Here is a 5,892-nt window from a genome sequence, read left to right on the forward strand (position 1 = left end):
AGAATATATATTCCTTATCGCTAATGGCTTCAATAACATGAAAGTAATTTGTGCAATATGTTTATCCTGAGAGTTCAAAAAATTAACATTAATTCCCTAGTTGAGGTTCACTGTGTTATAGCTTGAAGAAAGATGTTGCTGTTGGGTCAGCTATAGCCCAGAGGTTCCTTCTCAAGTTTACATCATTTAACTTGTTCAACCTTTCAATGGTTCTAGTCCCGCGGGTGCTCTCTGGCCTTTTTTTCCCATCATTTGTCAATTAATGAACTACGCATCTTTACTTGCTTCATTCACTCTATTTGGTAAATATCGCCTATTTCCTCTTTCTATTTCTACAAATGATCATTAAAGCATTGCCTACTAGCAGAGTGGGTTCTCAGCTACATAACCCAGCCTTTCCAGTGCTGTGTGATTGTCCCGACGCATAATAACATATTGAAAAAAAGTAATTCAATGAGGTAAGGAAGGAATTTGTCCATCAAAACCAAACATCACCTTTTGATTGCTTTAGAACTAATTTTTTAAACCTTTTTTAACTTACAAGAATGTTGCAATAATGATGATAATGTTGAAGACAGAATTTTAAATCTTATGAAACTAAATTCCCAGATTGTCAGTATTCTAGCTTAAACTAGAATGCATCACTATGATGACATAACGCTTTCACCATAATACACTAACAGCAAGTTAAGTAATTCAAGTAGACTCATTATATATTGCTGTAATAAGAACTATTGGAAATTACCTTTTTTATGAGTTGACATCATTTGTTGGAATGCATAAGTATTAGGTATAGAATAAGCAAGTGAGTAACGTGATGCATGCAGCCCCCTTTAACATTGTTTGAGGGGACCGTTAGTTGGCTTCAAGTTTTTTCAACTTCACATCACCACAAGGTATATCAGTGCAGTGATGAATTAGAAAAAATGTATAACCCCACAGCATGGTGTTGGAATCATTTGTGTTTCTTTTTAAAAAACAAAATCCTAATTTAGTGGTTTCTTCTACAAAAAAGGAACCCTGAAAATGTTGACAAACTGCATAATGTTTGACAAAGTCACCTAGCAAAATGTTCCTACATTGATAACAACTGCAACGACAGGTGTTTATGACAATGTACAGTTGTTGCTGCTGGGGATGCAGACCTTACAGGGTTTCCAGGTTTAATATGTCAAAACCTAATTTTGGCTGCATTTACATTGAATTCTGTGATTTGAATTTAATGTTAAACTACTCACTCAGAAGGATTTTTAATTCTGTTGTTAATCCTGTTAATAAATCACGGCTACAAATCTCAGACTGCCACAAACAATGGACTGACTGATCTACAACACATCCCGTTACAGAAGTTCAGAGTTCTTCATCTGAATACAGAGACAATTCCATGGGTTAAGATTGTCATACCATAAATGTTTCTGGTGTGTGTACCTTCATTTGAGGCTGAACACCATTCCAAAATTTAGGAGTAGCTCAAAGTGAAGAATATATATTCCTTATCGCTAATGGCTTCAATAACATGAAAGTAATTTGTGCAATATGTTTATCCTGAGAGTTCAAAAAATTTACATTAATTCCCTAGTTGATGTTCACTGTGTTATAGCTTGAAGAAAAATGTTGCTGTTGGGTCAGCTGTAGCCCAGCAGTTCCTTCTCAAGTTTACATCATTTAACTTGTTCAACCTTTCAATGGTTCTAGTCCCGCGGGTGCTCTCTGGCCTTTTTTTCCCATCATTTGTCAATTAATGAACTACGCATTTTTACTTGCTTCATTCACTCTATTTGGTAAATATCGCCTATTTCCTCTTTCTATTTCTACAAATGATCATTAAAGCATTGCCTACTAGCAGAGTGGGTTCTCAGATACATAACACAGCCTTTCCAGTGCTGTGTGATTGTCCCGACGCATAATGACATATTGAAAAAAAGTAATTCACTGAGGTAAGGAAGGCATTTGTCCATCAAAACCAAACATCACCTTTTGATTGCTTTAGAACTAATTTTTTTTTAACTTTTTTAACTTACAAGCCTGTTGCAATAATGATGATAATGTTGTAGACAGAATTTTAAATCTTATGAAACTATATTCCCAGATTGTCAGTATTCTAGCTTAAACTAGAATGTATCACTATGATGACATAACGCTTTCACCACAATACACTAACAGCAAGTTAAGTAATTCAAGTAGACTCATTATATATTGCTGTAATAAGAACTATTGGAAATTACCTTTTTTATGAGTTGACATCATTTGTTGGAATGCATAAGTATTAGGTATTGAATAAGCAAGTGAGTAAGGTGATGCATGCAGCCCCCTTTAACATTGTTTGAGGGGACCGTTAGTTGGCTTCCAGTTTTTTCAACTTCACATCACCACAAGGTATATCAGTGCAGTGATGAATTTGAAAAAATGTATAACCCCACAGCATGGTGTTGGAATCATTTGTGTTTCTTTTTAAAAAATAAAATCCTAATGTAGTGGTTTCTTCTACAAAAAAGGAACCCTGAAAATGTTGACGAACTGCATAATGTTTGACAAAGTCACCTAGCAAAATGTTCCTACATTGATAACAACTGCAACCACAGGTATTTATGACAATTTACAGTTGTTGCTGCTGGGGATGCAGACCTGACAGGGTTTCCAGGTTTAATATGTCAAAACCTAATTTTGGCTGCATTTACATTGAATTCTGTGATTTGAATTTAATGTTAAACTACTCACTCAGAAGGATTTTTAATTCTGTTGTTAATCCTGTTAATAAATCACGGCTACAAATCTCAGACTGCCACAAACAATGGACTGCCTGATCTACAACACATCCCCTTACAGAAGTTCAGAGTTCTTCATCTGAATACAGAGACAATTCCATGGGTTAAGATTTTCATACTATAAATGTTTCTGGTGTCTGTACCTTCATTTGAGGCTGAACACCCTTCCAATATTTAGGAGTAGCTCAAAGTGAAGAATATATATTCCTTATCGCTAATGGCTTCAATAACATGAAAGTAATTTGTGCAATATGTTTATTCTGAGAGTTCAAAAAATTAACATTAATTCCCTAGTTGATGTTCACTGTGTTATAGCTTGAAGAAAGATGTTGCTGTTGGGTCAACTATAGCCCAGCGGTTCCTTCTCAAGTTTACATCATTTAACTTGTTCACCCTTTCAACGGTTCTAGTCCCGCGGGTGCTCTCTGGCCTTTTTTTCCCATCATTTGTCAATTAATGAACTACGCATCTTTACTTGCTTCATTCACTCTATTTGGTAAATATCGCCTATTTCCTCTTTCTATTTCTACAAATGATCATTAAAGCATTGCCTACTAGCAGAGTGGGTTCTCAGCTACATAACCCAGCCTTTCCAGTGCTGTGTGATTGTCCCGACGCATGATAACATATTGAAAAAAAGTAATTCAATGAGGTAAGGAAGGCATTTCTCCATCAAAACCAAACATCACCTTTTGATTGCTTTAGAACTAATTTTTTAAACCTTTTTTAACTTACAAGCCTGTTGCAATAATGATGATAATGTTGAAGACAGAATTTTAAATCTTATGAAACTATATTCCCGATTGTCAGTATTCTAGCTTAAACTAGAATGTATCACTATGATGACATAACGCTTTCACCATAATACACTAACAGCAAGTTAAGTAATTCAAGTAGACTCATTATATATTGCTGTAAGAAGAACTATTGGAAATTACCTTTTTTATGAGTTGACATCATTTGTTGGAATGCATAGGTATTAGGTATAGAATAAGCAAGTGAGTAACGTGATGCATGCAGCCCCCTTTAACATTGTTTGAGGGGACCGTTAGTTGGCTTCCAGTTTTTTCAACTTCACATCACCACAAGGTATATCAGTGCAGTGATGAATTTGAAAAAATGTATAACCCCACAGCATGGTGTTGGAATCATTTGTGTTTCTTTTTAAAAAATAAAATCCTAATTTAGTGGTTTCTTCTACAAAAAAGGGACCCTGAAAATGTTGACAAACTGCATAATGTTTGACAAAGTCACCTAGCAAAATGTTCCTACATTGATAACAACTGCAACGACAGGTGTTTATGACAATGTACAGTTGTTGCTGCTGGGGATGCAGACGTGACAGGGTTTCCAGGTTTAATATGTCAAAACCTAATTTTGACTGCTTTTACATTGAATTCTGTGATTTGAATTTAATGTTAAACTACTCACTCGGAAGGATTTTTAATTCTGTTGTTAATCCTGTTAATAAATCACGGCTACAAATCTCAGACTGCCACAAACAATGGACTGCCTGATTTACAACACATCCCCTTACAGAAGTTCAGAGTTCTTCATCTGAATACAGAGACAATTCCATGGGTTAAGATTTTCATACTATAAATGTTTCTGGTGTCTGTACCTTCATTTGAGGCTGAACACCCTTCCAATATTTAGGAGTAGCTCAAAGTGAAGAATATATATTCCTTATCGCTAATGGCTTCAATAACATGAAAGTAATTTGTGCAATATGTTTATCCTGAGAGTTCAAAAAATTAACATTAATTCCCTAGTTGATGTTCACTGTGTTATAGCTTGAAGAAAGAAGGTGCTGTTGGGTCAGCTATAGCCCAGCTGTTCCTTCTCAAGTTTACATCATTTAACTTGTTCAACCTTTCAATGGTTCTAGTCCCGCGGGTGCTCACTGGCCTTTTTTTCCCATCATTTGTCAATTAATGAACTACGCATTTTTACTTGCTTCATTCACTCTATTTGGTAAATATCGCCTATTTCCTCTTTCTATTTCTACAAATGATCATTAAAGCATTGCCTACTAGCAGAGTGGGTTCTCAGATACATAACACAGCCTTTCCAGTGCTGTGTGATTGTCCCGACGCATAATAACATATTGAAAAAAAAGTAATTCAATGAGGTAAGGAAGGCATTTGTCCATCAAAACCAAACATCACCTTTTGATTGCTTTAGAACTAAATTTTTTTAATCACTTGGTGTAGGAAGGTGGATATCTGACTATGGTTACCCCCAAACTTTTTGCCTGGTGTTTAGCTGGTTTTTGACCTAGTTGGCCTGGGATCCTGCTATTCAGGGCCCCAGGCGAATTGCTCTCTCCTTAAAATGGACTCCATGTACCTTAGGTACATACACAATTAGAACTGGTTCACCTTATTGGCCCCTGTAGCACTGTACCCAGGTACCCAGGGCATAGGTGCTTCCAAGGCCTACCAGGGGCTGCAGCATGTATTATGCCACCCCTGGCCTGGCCTCTATATTTGACACAACTGGCTGATCACTCAGCTGGGGTAAGTCGGTGTAACCACCCCTTACTTAGGTGTAGTATGCCTATACCTAACCTAAAATGGACACATATATTCCTATCAGCCACTCCTATGGAAGGCCTCATCAATCCTGGAGGCAGAGTGCTTGGATATATGTGAGATGGTGCTCTGGCATGAGCTGAGCCTGTCTGCAGCTTTCGGAACCATGTCCTTTAGCTGTTTCATGATACTGCCATACCATATACTCTTAAGTGCATTATAATCCTCGCGGTTAAATGCTATCTTAGGTTTGGCTTTATCAAAACATGTCGAGTAAGGTGTCATACGAATTGGAATACTACCCCCTCACGAATTCTGGCGACGGGGGTAGCATTCCACCCTTCTAGAGGGACACGACATGTACCTTACCTGAACCCCGGTTAAAGTTAAACAGAGCCTTAGCATCTCAAAATGGATGCTGCCACCACAGACACAAGTCTGACCTCCTGCTGCTGGGAGTCCTTCCAGCGAGGGCAGCTTGGACAAAGGGTTTCCTGCCTTGGGAGGTGCTAGCACCACCCCAGACAGGATTTTGTGTATTGGGTAGGACAGGGCTGAATAGAATCAGACATGCCTGGGGCACACAAGGTGTC

The sequence above is a fragment of the Lissotriton helveticus genome, chromosome 1_2 (genome assembly GCF_964261635.1).
Source record: "Lissotriton helveticus chromosome 1_2, aLisHel1.1, whole genome shotgun sequence".
Classification (NCBI taxonomy): domain Eukaryota; kingdom Metazoa; phylum Chordata; class Amphibia; order Caudata; family Salamandridae; genus Lissotriton; species Lissotriton helveticus.